General features: G+C 48.7%; 1 protein-coding gene across 2 annotated transcripts in view; it reads right to left on the bottom strand.

Moving 5' to 3' along the window:
* The window catches only part of Lingo1 (leucine rich repeat and Ig domain containing 1), a 230,457-nt gene that overhangs the window by 67,496 nt on the left and 149,933 nt on the right, over nt 1–13,028 (bottom strand). For both annotated transcript variants that reach the window (XM_045160864.1, XM_045160865.1), the window contains exon 3: nt 12,533–12,696. The gene's annotated coding sequence lies outside the window, so the exon portion shown is untranslated. The remainder of the gene's footprint in view (nt 1–12,532; nt 12,697–13,028) is intronic.

Below are 13,028 nucleotides of genomic sequence, written 5' to 3'. Positions count from 1 at the left end.
TTTTAAAATTTTTATTTATTTGAATGTGTGCGGTGGTGGGGCATGCCAGGGTCATCTGGCACTACCAATGAAGGTCAGATGCTTGTGCCACTTTTTTTGTATCTAGCTTTACATGGCCACTGGAGAAATTGAACCCAGGCAGGCAGGCTTTGCAAACAAGTGCCTTTAACCACTGAGTCATCTTCCAGCCCAGCAAGCTTTCTTTATAAGAAGCTGCCATGACCATTTGCCAAAGTAGCTATTCCATTCTGCATTCTCATTAGCAACTCTTGCGAGGTCCTATCACCCTACATCCTCCCCAACACTTCAGATTGTTCCCTTTTTGTTGTTGTTGTACTGGGGATTGAACCCGGGACCTCACACATGCTAGGCAAGTGCTCTACCGCTGAGCTGTACCCCAGTCGCATACTGTCAATTTTTTTTAAGACCCAGTATAACAATATATAGTGGTGCTCACTGGGGTTGTAACTTGTGCTTCCTTAATGATTAATGGTGGCCTCTCTTAATGAGCCTTATTTATTTTTTTTTTTTAGTATTCTTCCTATAGAAAACTCTCATCTTTGTTTAATTATTTGCGTTTGTTTCCCATCTTCCCCATCAGTACGTCGTACGGGATGGTGGCAGCTAGCATTCTTGAAGCCCTTCATAGAACTGTTCTGAACACTTCAAAAATATTAACTGACTCTGGAACTTCCAGTTAAGATGGTGGTGTAGGAACCACGCCAAAGCAGCCTAGGGGAGAAAAAGCCAAAGAAAACCCAGCAAAATACACACTTTTACTAAAAGGTGAGGTATATAGGCAATTAAAACAGTAGCAGAGAAGTAGGAGAGATCCAGAGCCCGCACAGGCCGGCCGAAGTGGCTCCGGCAGCGACTGTGCCAGGTCTGTGGGGCCACAGCTGCCAGGCTCGGCTTGCCCCACAGGAAAGCCAGTGCCCAGCTCCAGAAAACAGAACAGTGGTCCAGTGATCCAGCCAGCCTACTTGAACCCACAGGGCACCAAAGAGGGATGCAAGCAGAGTGCAGCATAACTGAGACCAAAATCATCCAAAAAGGTAACTGGGTTTGCACCAGGGAAGGGTCTCACTTGGTCACAAGCTGACTTGGAACTCTCAACAGACCAGAAATCTTAACCTCTTTGTTGATAGAGGATCTGGTTGTTACAATACCTATTCTTGTATAAATACTCGGTGCTGTTTTTCATTGAATGTGTACATTGTTTAGTTATATTTTAGAATCTATCTGTATTTTGTTCCACTCAGCCTACTTGAATACTCCCATAGCAGGCAAACTCAACATCTAGGAACACTTTTATAGATACTCTGAGAGTCTTAAGAGCCACACCTAACACCTTAAGCTCCTACCCTGAAGAAATATAACATCAGATCGATTGATACAGCTAAGAATACCCAGCTAACTAGAAAATCCAAGCATTAACTTAATCCAAGATGCAAAAATATATACATTATAACACAAGAAGCACCAAAAATCAAGACAATATAAATCCACCAAAAAGTATTAATGCATCAGAAATGACCTCCAGTGAGAATGAGTTAGAGGAAATGCCTGAGAATGATTTCAAAAGAATGATTGTAAATATGTTCAAAGAAGAAATCAAAGGAATGGAAGAGGAAATCAAAGGAATCAAAGAAGACACAGGACACCAATTTAATGAAATAAAGAAGTCAATACAAGACATAAATAAGGAAACAGAAACAATAAAGAAAAACCAGTCAGAATTACTAGCAATGAAGAACACAGTTAATGAAATAAAAACTCTGTAGGAATATTAACTGAGTCCTCCCAAGTATCATAAGAGAGACAGATTCTGTCACTATTCCAATAGTCCCATTTATTTGTTGATGTTGGGTATGGAACCCAGGGCCTTGGATATGCTAGACAAACACTCTAGCATTGAGCTGCATGCTGAGTCCTCCCATATTCCTATTTTACAGAGGAGAAAACTGAGGCAAATAGGAGGACCTAGGTTCAAGGTCACACAACTAACAAGGGGTAGCACAGAGCTGGGAGATGGCTCAGGTAGTTAAAGGCATTTGCTTGCAAAGCCTGCCTGCCTGGGTTCAATCCTAGCACCCACATAAAGCCAGATGCAAGTGTTGCAAGCATCTGGAGTTTCTCTGCAGTGACAAGAGAGCCTGATTCATGTGCATGCATGCACACACACTCACACAATTTTTTTTTTTAAAGGCTTAAAAAAAACCCCGAAATTCTAGGTCTTAAGGGTTTTTTTTTTTTGTTTGTTTTTTTAAGGTGGGAGGTCATAGAGCCAAACTTGGATCCCAGTCAGTCAGAGTCTATTGTCGTAATTAGGACAATAATTAGTCCACAACAGCCACTCGGTCACCTTGCATGGGAAGAGTGAACAAGAAACCTTTGGCCCTTCTTGCTCTGACAGCGGCGTTTGGACCAGAGCGTGTTCTCGCTCCCTGACTCCTCAAACATCTCCCCACTCTGCATGCTCAGGCCACAGTGCTCTGAATGGAATGACGTGTGACCTTGTCAGACCAAAGCACGGTGCCACTGTGCAAATGCTACCCTTGTCCCTCTCTGCATGGTGACCAAAACCCACATGTCTCTGTACTGGGGTTACAGGGTGATGAGGTGAAGCTTCTGGCAACTGATCCCCGAGAGGTTGTAAGGGGCCAAGCTCCCCCCACTCCCCATCCCGGGCCTGGAGCGAGTGCTACAGGAACGGTGAGAAGCAGGGAGCGCTGAGCCTTAAATACGGCGTTCCAGATGTTCTGGCTGGCACAGCACGGGTTGCGGGACCATGGGGTGGCACTGAATTCCTTGTGAGAAGGTACGTGGATGACTTTCTGGGTAGGTTCCATATGGAGTCTAAGCAACCAAGATTTCAGGGGTATCGTCCCAATGCCCCACCTACAGGGTTCCCTCCATCAGAAGGGAGCTCCCCAGTCTTCCAGAGAAGCAGAATAAACCACAGCATGGGGAAGGGAGGGGGAGATGAAGCATCTCCATGACAGTTAGGATCTTGGTTACATCCAAAGCCCTGTACCTGACTTAAAAAAAAAAAAAAAAAAAAAAACTACTTAGCCAGGCGCAGCGGTGCACGCCTTTAATCCCAGCACTTGGGAGGCAGAGGTAGGAGGATCGCTGTGAGTTTGAGGCCACCTCAAGGTTACACAGTGAATTCCAGGTCAGCCTTGGCTAGAGTGAGACTGTACTTTGAAAAACTAAAAATAATAATAATAATTATTATTTATTTATTAGAGATAGAAGAGAGAGAATGGACATAGCAGGGCCTTTAGCCACTGCAAATGTACTCCAGATGCATGTGCCACCTTGTACATCTAGCTTTATGTGGGAATGGGGGAATTGAACCTGAGTCCTTTGGCTTTGCCGGTAAGTGCCTTAATTGCTAAGCCATCTCTTTAGCCCTGAACCTGACTTTTGAAAGGCAGAGAGGTAGCTTCAGAGCTGTCTCCTTGACTAAGGTCTTGAGCCAGCTCTCAGAAAGGCCCAAGGTCCCCCAACTTACCTGCCCTAGGTAGAGCTCAAGAGAAAAGGAAAATCCTATAGGGTCTTAGGGCTGTAAAAGATCATAGGCTGGGCTGGAGAGATGGCTTAGTGGTTTAGTGCTTGCCTGTGAAGCCTAAGGACCCCAGTTCGAGGATCAATTCCCCAGGACCCACGTTAGCCAGACGCACAAGGGGGCGCACGCATCTGCAGTGCGTTTGCAGTGGCTGGAAGCCCTGGCAAGCTCATTCTCTCTCTCTCTCTCTCTCTCTCTCTCCCCCCCCCATCTCCCTCTGTCTGTCACTCTCAAATAAATAAACAAAAAATTTTTTAATAAAAGATCATAGGCTAAAAAAAAAATAAAGATCATAGGCTACTGAGTGAAGGCTTGGATTTTGAACTCACTGGCACTTTCCTGGGGCAATTATCACCTTGGATGTCGTGTGTTCCTGTGGGACAATAGAACAGAGAAAAAAGGCAGACTCTCCCAAGATAACAGTGCACGGGTGGTGCCCGAGAGAAAGGTACTAATGTTACAAATACCCTGCACTTCACTTTTACTAAGAAGTGATACCCCCTTCCGCAAATAGCAGGTGTCATATAGCTCCTTTGAGGCCATTAGAAAGCTTTGTGTCCTGACCATGAGGGCTACATATGGACTTTCTTGTGTGTCTTTGCATCCACAGGCCCACCTGGCTTTGAACTTCGCCAGAGAGAGCTGTAGTGGCATCACTTGTGCAGAGCCCTGCAGGATTTCTGGAATAGTGGAGGGGCCTATTATTATCATTATAATAATATTATTATTATTATCATTATATTATTATTAGCATTATTATTATTATTATTTTGGTTTTTCGAGGTACGGTCTCACTCTAGCTCAGTCTGACCTGGAATTCACTATGTAGTCTCAGGATGGCCTCAAACTCACGGTGATCCTACCTCTAACTCCCAAGTGCTGGGATTAAAGGTGTGTGCCATCACACCTGGCTTATTATTTTTTAATATTTTATTTATTCATGAGAGAGAAAGAAAGAGAGAATGACTGTGGGCATGTCTGGGCCTCTTGCCAATGCAAATCACCTCCAGATACATGCACCACTTTGTGCATCTGCCTTTACATGGGTCCTGGGGAATTGAAACCAGGCTGTCAGACTTTGTAAGTATGTGCCTTTAATTGTTGAGCCATCTCTCCTTTCCAGTCTGAGTGGGGTTTTATACTCTTTTCTCCTCCTCCTCCTTCTTCTCTACACCCATCTCTCTCTCACCTTCTCCTTCTTTTATTAGTTTTGTTTTTTTTTTTTTTTTTTTTTTTGGTTTTTTGAGGTAGGGTCTCACTCTGGCTCAGGCTGACCTGGAATTCACTATGTAGTCTCAGGGTGGCCTCAAACTCACAGCGATCCTCCTACCTCTGCCTCCCGAGTGCTGGGATTAAAGGCATGCACCACCACACCCGACTCTTTTATTAGTTTTTTTGAGGTAGGGTCAATCTAGCCCAGGCTGACCTGGAATTCACTATGTAGTCTCAGGGTGGCCTTGAACTCTCAGCCATCCTCCTACCTCTGCCTCTTGAGTTCTGGGACTGAAGGTGTGCACCACCATGCCCGGCAGAGATAGGGGTTTAAAAAGCCCTGGGACAAAGGCAGGTTCAGTGAGAATCTGGGATCTTGGGGGACAGGGCTTCCAGGCAATGGTCATGAAGTGTCCTCTCATGTGGTCTGGGGAGGTGGTCAGTAGACACAGAGCCTGCCTGCCGGGTAAGCATGGGAACCTAAATTTGGACCCAAAGCACTCACAGGGATGGCCGTGTGTGCCTGCAATCCCAGTGCTGGGGAGGAGGAGGCAGGAGTAACCCTAGAACCGGCTGGATGGCTAGTCTAGCCAACTTGGTGAGTTCTCGGCTCCATGTGAGGCTCTGTCCCAAAAGGTGAGGTGAAAAGCGATTAAAGAAGACATCTGACGCACACCCACACATGCAAACATCCACACCCATCTCACACACGTGCACACAAAGACATAAATCTTCTCTCAGAAGCTGTGGGGTGGGGGCTGCAACTGGGTGTGGCCGATCAGCAGGGAGAGCCAAAGGACATACCTCCACCATCATTCCCTTGAAGAAGGAAGGAGTGCGACCGAGCTCTTGCACCAGAAGACAAGGTGCATTTAAGGCAGTGGTGACAGCCGTGTCTTCCGAGAGGCCTGCCTTAAGTGGGCAGGCAAGTCTCAATGGCAAGGTGGGTGGTCTCTGCAAGAACAGGAGTTTTCCCTGGGTGCAGAGCCGGGGCCCCTCCCGGGTACAGATCTGCTCAGGTCTGCGAGGAGCCTGGCCCTCTGCTTGCTCTGCTTTCGCCTCCTATGGGGAATGTCCTAGCCAGGGACGTCCAGAGTGACTCATCCCGGGGTCAGGAATCAGGGATGGCCGGGCTGGGGTCAGCTCAGCCCAAGTGCAACTGAGCTCCGTCCCTCGGGAGGGAGGGTTTCACTGTGGACTTTGTGTCTGGTTCTCAGAGGCCGGTGATGCTGGATGATGAGACAGGCTTGTGGGGCAGAGAAGCCTGAGGACTGCTTCCTCTTCCTCTTCATGGGCTTCCTCTTTTTTTTTTTAAAAAAAGATTTTAATTTTATTTATTCATAAGAGACACAGAGAGAGGGAGGGAGAGAGAGAGACAGAGAGAGAGAAAGAATGGGCATCCCAAGGCCTCTAGCCACTACAAACGAACTCCATCATGTGCATCTGGTTGGTTTGGGACCTGGAGAATCGAACCTGGGTCCTTAGGCTCCACAGGCATGCGCCTTAACTGTTAAGCCATTTCCCCCAGCCCTCTCTGAATGCCTTTTGCTGATGGATTAAGCTTCGTTTTCCACAAGGATTCAGGAGGACTGGAGGCAGAGGACACAGGTTCAGAGGTCAATGGTGACAGAATGTGTATGGAGGAACTGAAAAAAAGCAGCAGAGGCGCGGTGGAGGGCTGGAGGAGGGGAAGGCAACAGAGTCTCCACGAAGGGCAAGCACCTGTTGCCAGAGCTGTCATCGTCACTGTCACCACAGATGCACCCAGTCAGCACCGCCCCCCCCCCCGGGAGTACGAAGCTCCTTTCACACTCTGACTCACGCTGCCCACAAACACCCTAGCCAGTGGGCACTGTGATTGTGCCACTTTCAGGGTGTGGATGGGTGTACAGAAGATGAGGTATCTTATGAGGAACGGTGCCGCACGTCAAGCCCAGGCGCGCTGGCTCCACTATTGTCCCTAAGGCTCCTGATGAAACAGACGGATCACATCCGAAACGAACAGAAAGCCAGGGGCAGGAATGCTGTGTGTAGGTGGTTGGATCAGAGTACCCTAAAAATTCATTCTTTCTATCACTTTGTAGCTCTGTGACCTTCAGCAAGTTACTTAACATGTCTGGGTATAGTACCTTATTGGAAAACCAGATAGTAGTAGGAACGAGAGAGAGAGAGAGGGAGCGCGTTCAACTGTATATATGTGGCATGATACATATAGATAATCTCCCCAGTAAAGCCAGACACAGATGCCCAGTTTCCAGAACTCCCGAGCATGTACACTGAACACACACACACACATACACACACGTGTGAACAGGTATGTGCCTATAAATCGGTGCCCTGCCGCGTGTGCATTCACGTGTACCACATGCATTCCCCTCTCTGGCCCTGTCCCCAACTCAGAGCAGAGGTGGCATGGGCCACACAGCCTCAAGCCAAGCATCCAAGTATCCCTTTTTCCCCCTCTCTCTCGCACACTCACCACTGACAGCCATTTCCAGAACATTCCTTAAACTTGTCTTCTCCTCAACTCCCTCCAGCCCTATGTGTCAAGAGCGTCTCAGCTACAGTCTAAAGAACTTTCCTGGCCACATGTTCAACTGCTTCCCTGCTCCACTGAAAAGCCCTTCCAGGAAATCTCACCAAGCCAGACGTGAAACTCAGAGGCCCCGTGGAAAAGCCTGACGGACGTGACTAAATCAAGATGTAAGGTCCCTGTATGACCAAAGATGCCATACACAAAGCTAAAAAGACAAATGGCTGGCTAGGGAGAACATTTCCAACACTCATAACAGATGAAAGTGTTACCATTCCTAATGTACTAAAAGCTTCTTTATATCAATAAGGAAAAAAAGGGCAGAAAGAAAAAGAGAAACGTGCAAAGGACTAGAACAGTCGATCCACAGAGGAGGAAGCTCTCATGGCCAACAACCGCGTAGAAAGACGCCCAGTCTCATTGGGAGGCGTAAAGTGAATGCTGGAACCACAGCGAGGCATTTCTCTAGATTGGTAAAAATTAACAAGATCGACAATGTTTAGGGTGGAGGATGGGGGGGTGGAGGGAGGGACATTCTCTATACCAAGGATGGGGCACAAGCTGGCCTAATCCTTCAGAAGCTATCAAATTTGAACAACCACATGCCCCTCGCTCCCAGCAACTTCACTCTAGAAATCCATCCTGAGGAAATGTCTACGTGTGTCAGCAAGATGTATACGCAAGGATGTTCACTGAAGCATTATTTGCAAGACTGAAGAACTGGAGACATCGGAAATATCCATCAACCAGGGGACTGGTTACATAAGTTACATGATGTCCAAACAATGGAGTATTAGGCAACGATTAAAAAGAACACAGCTGATCTGGACCGTGACACTGACAGATGCCCATGTCCCCACCAGCACTGCCAAGTGAAAAGTGGCGGCCGCAGAATGAGCCCATTTCTTTTTTAAAAAAAAAAAATGCATAGGGCTGGAGAGATGGCTTAGCGGTTAACGCGCTTCCCTGCAAAGCCAAAGGACCCAGGTTCAATTCCCCAGGACCTACATAAGGCAGATGCACATGGTGTTGCATGCATCTGGAGTTCATTTACAATGCCTCTCTCTCTCTCTCTCTCTCTCTCTGCCAAATAATTAAGTCAAATTAAATTAAATTAAAAACAATATACACAGGCATGGGAAAAATTCTAGGAGACACACCAGACCAACAACAGTGAGACTCGGACAGAGAGGCTTTCAGAACAAAGGTGGACTTGCCCACTCTATCAGACTGCTTCTAAATTGCCATCACCCTTCTGCTTGAGCAAATATCGCTGTGTTCTCAGAGTGGCCTCTCCTGCCTCTGTGCCTCATCTTTTAGTCACCTTTCAAGTTGCTGCCCCTGTGTCCTCACTTCTGGAATCCCTCCCTGAGCACCCCCTCCCCCACACTGCCTTCATGGTGACAGCTAACTGTGCTGTCCCCGAGCTGTGACTTCTGGTGCCTGGCTGCCCCGACTCATTCCAGGCTCATCTCAACCCTCTGTCGTAGACCTGTCATCATTTTATTTAGCAGGTGAGGGAATCCAAGCATGGAGTGGTCATAGGACCTGCTCATGGTCACACAGCCAGGCTTAGCGGAGCAGGTAAGTCGTCCCTGGCATTGTCCCAAGCAGCCTTCCATCCGGTCTCATCGTACGAGGGGGGAATCCCCTGGTTCCAGGCCAGCCAGGCCTACGACTTGCTTGAGAGCCCCTAGGCTACATTTGCCTTACTCCTTTCCCTCAAAGCCGGTGGGGAGGGCACACAGGGACGTCAGCCAGAGCTGCAGCCACACTGAAGATGCCCCAGTCTCTACGATTCCCAAGCATGTATGCATATGCCCGAAGAAAGCATTAAAGGCAGACGTGGTACCACGTGCCTTTAATCTCAGCACTGAGGAGTCTGAGGTAGGAGGATCGCTATGAGTGGAAAGCCAGCCTGGGGTTACAGAGTGAATTCCAGGTCAGCTTGGGCTAGAGTGATACCCTACCTCAAACAAACAAACAAACAGGGCTGGAGAGGTGGCTTAGTGGTTAAGGCACATGCCTGCAAAGCCTAAGGACCCAGGTTTGATTCTCCAGGTCCCATGTAAGTCAGATACACAAGGTGGTGCGTGCTTCTGGAATCCATTTGCAATGGCTGAAGACCCCAGCATGCCCATTCTCTCTCCCCCGCCCACATCTCTAATAAATAAATTGAAAAATAAAAGGAGGGAATGGACCTCTGGCTCTCACCAGGACAACAGCCTGACCTATTTGCTTCCAATTGTTACTGGTCCCTAGTCCTCTTTAGAGAAAGAAATGTGCCTGCTTTCCTAATGAGGCGTCACTATCAGCCCAGTGCCAAGCATGCCACCAACCCTCCCATACGAGAGTACCTCACTCAAGTGGCTCACTTGGTAAATGAAATGAGGGTCATTCACCCCAGACCCCTTATATCCTTGATGGCCCTACCTCCAACCTTCCTCCCACCTGCTCCCAAAGAATACTCTCCATGCAGATTCATAGACCACCCAGGCCCCAAGCCACCTCCACCCAAGCTCTGATCACTCAGTGCTGTCACCCCCCCTTTTTTTGTCACCTCCCCCACAAGCCCTGTGGGCAAAGACCATGTCTGATTCATCTTGGCCATTCCCAACCGGGGCCTGGCACAGGAGTCCTGCCCACAGGCAACAGAGCTGGCAGTGTGGATGGACAAACAGCCACTCACTCCTCCTACCCCGGCACCTGTTCTTCTATTGGCAAATCCACGATGCTGCTCAGCTCAGTATGGGGCCAGGATTAAAGATCAGACTGTTCGAGATCAAGTGTGGGGCTGGGCTTAGGGTTCAGTGTTAGTGCCAGGATCAAGACTGAGGCTCAGCATGGGGCTGGAATCAGTTTGGTTACTGAGCAAGGATAAGTCCGGTCAGGATGGAGGTTCAGGATGAGGCTGGGGTCACTTTTGTTTTGTTGCTTGTTTGCTTTAAGGTAGGATCTCACTCTAGCCCAGGCTGACCTAGAATTCACCATGTAGTCTCAGGGTAACCTCGAACTCACGGTGGTCCTCCTTCCTCTGCCTCCCAAGTGCCCCACCATGCCCAGCTAATCTTGCTTTTGGCTTTGCCTTCTCTCATTTTTAACCCCTTCTCTGATTCATTGTTTTGTTGTTGCTATTGTTTGTTTGTTAGCTTTGGTTTTTTAAGGCAGGTTTCTCAATAAACTTGTGTAGTCTCAGGGTGGCCTCGAACTCATGGCGATTCTCCTACCTCCACCTCCCGAGTGCTGGGATTAAAGGTATACACCAGCTCTGATTTCTCGTGTTTTTAAAAAACATTTTATTTTTATTTATTTATTATTTATTTGACAGAGAAAGAGGGAGAGAAAGAGAATGGGCGCACCAGGGCCTCCAGACACTGCAAATGAACTCCAGATGCATGGGCCCCCTTGTGCATCTGGCTAACGTGGGTCCTGGGAAAGCAAACCTGGGTCTTTTGGCCTTGCAGGCAAATGCCTTAACCGCTAAGCCATCCCTCCAGCCCTGATTTCTCTCTCTTTTTTGTTTTTTTTAAGTTGTGCTGCTGACATTATTCTCATCATCCCCAAACTCTTAAGGAAGGAGGCAGAACATAGATAAGAAAGAGTGGCTATCAACGAAGCATTCAGTATTGACTGCAGCCAAGTTCGGGGCCAAGGCCTTCCCAGAAGCAGCCCAAATAGGGGTTCTCACCGGCCCGGGCCTGGGCTTGTCCCCAAGGAGACACCTAAACCTGCTGCTAGGGGCCTGGTCCAGGGCCCACCCTGCTCTCTGAGGTGTGGGAAGAGCATTGTTCTGCTTCCAACCCTCTCTCTCCCCTGCTTTTTCAGAAGCTAATAAGAGAGGCTGGGAAGCCCGATCCTCTGGTAATTAAATTTACTTAACGGGTATTCAGGGGGAGTAATGAGAAGTTTAATGCACTGATTAGATTTTTCTTTAATTAATTAAAATGAGAGCTGTGTGTCTTGCCAGCAAGTCAACTTGACCCTGTGCTTGAGCGTAGACAGTGGGGGGCTCTGCTAAGTAAGTGGGGGCTTGGGGGTGGCGCTGGCCCTGGCCCTGTCACCGCCACCCTCAAAAGTGATGGCTGGTTGCCTTTTAGCGCCTCTTTCTGAGACTCGGGCCTGAGCTGTGGCAGAGGGGTACTGTGAGTGGCATGCCTCACTGCCACGCACCAGGTGACGCCCCGTCTGCGTGATCAGCAAGTGCTCTCGGCCCTGTTCTAAGGGAGGAAGGTGAATGAGGCTAAGTGGGTGGGGGCTTAGGGTGACCCCATGACCCCAGAGTGCTGCTTTTCTTTGGCTCGGAAGCACTTCCGCTCCAGAAGGCTGGCTGTCCTTAATATGCTTCTGAAGGCTTGTGGGACCGTGAGAAAAAGCTCTTCTCCCTTCAGCCATCTTTGCAGGGCTTCGGCTGTGCCCGGGACAAAGGGATCTGGGGATCCCAGGCTGGCTGTGTGGAGTGGACACAGGGTAACTAAGGCAGAGGGACTCGGGAGAACCAGCCCCAGAAGCGGGGTGTGTCACTGATCAACAGTGGGTCAAAAACTGACCTCTAGTAGCTAGGTGTATTCATATTCACCAAAGCTGGCCTCAAGCGGGCTAGCCTGGACAGACTGTCCCCCGTAATGACCACCTGTTATCTGTCTCTCAGCCATGAGGAGATCTCCTACCAGCAGGACTCCACAATTCCTTTGGGAAACACTCCTCTCCGCTCTGATCGGAGAAGGCCAGACCCTGACCTCCAGACTAGAGGTGTTCCCGTGCCCCGTGGACCCAGTTAAAAGCCCCAGGATTATTTAAATGCTGTCGGTAAGGACCAAAGCATTAATTCCAGAATTTTTATGAGTTCTGTCATGAAAGCTGATTTTTCGTCCACTTTTCACCTGAGAATTACACATAGAAGCACACTGACCCAGAAACTATCGCCAGGCATCTTCTGACCATAATGTCAGACGCCACAAAGAGTGGAGCCATCCCCAAGAAACTGACATGAAAGAACATAGACAGAAGCAGTGCCCATTCGCCTGGTTTGAACCATTGAACCATTGTCTGAAGCCCACCCTGCCACCTGGGCACTTTAGTGAAATAGACTTTTTATTTTTGCCCATTTATAATCTGACAGGTAGTGTTCAGAAAGATACTCTTTCTGTCTCTAGGGCCAAGAAGATCCAGTTATCAGTGACTCTAGGGAGTAGAGAGAAGAAGGGTGAACCTACCGTAACTACTACGGTGCCCAGCGAGTCTTGGAGCTTGAGGAACCCCCTCAGACGAGGTAGGGACAGGAGTCAGCTTGGGAACTGGTCAGGGGCTGGGCAGGGTCAAAGCCTGAGGTTTTGTAGCCTCAAGGATTCAAGGCAGTAGAGACATGACCACAGGATCCCTGGAAAAGAGGAGAAATGATGATGAGTGGGGGGGTTCCAGTGAGGACCCAGGAAGTGGGCATGCATGACCACACCTCAACCAACATGGGAACTTAGCAAGACGGCTTCTACAAAAGGGTTTATTTTCCAGAAGGAAGGGAGGGAAGGGAAGAGGGAGAGGCCAGACCTTGGTCAAAGTCTGAGGCAGCCAGAGCATGGTAGTGGACAGCCGACCACATCCTCCAGGTGTCTAGACTTCTAAAACTGTCCCAGCAAGGACAGCATCACCCAGACGACGACGGTGCTTAGGGTAAGGCAGAGCACAGCCCAGCTCCTGCCTGAGTGATCAGAG

The sequence above is a fragment of the Jaculus jaculus genome, chromosome 10 (assembly GCF_020740685.1).
Source record: "Jaculus jaculus isolate mJacJac1 chromosome 10, mJacJac1.mat.Y.cur, whole genome shotgun sequence".
NCBI classification, from domain to species: domain Eukaryota; kingdom Metazoa; phylum Chordata; class Mammalia; order Rodentia; family Dipodidae; genus Jaculus; species Jaculus jaculus.
Note: the sequence above shows the minus strand (reverse complement) of the source record. Positions and strands in the feature narration are given on the sequence as shown.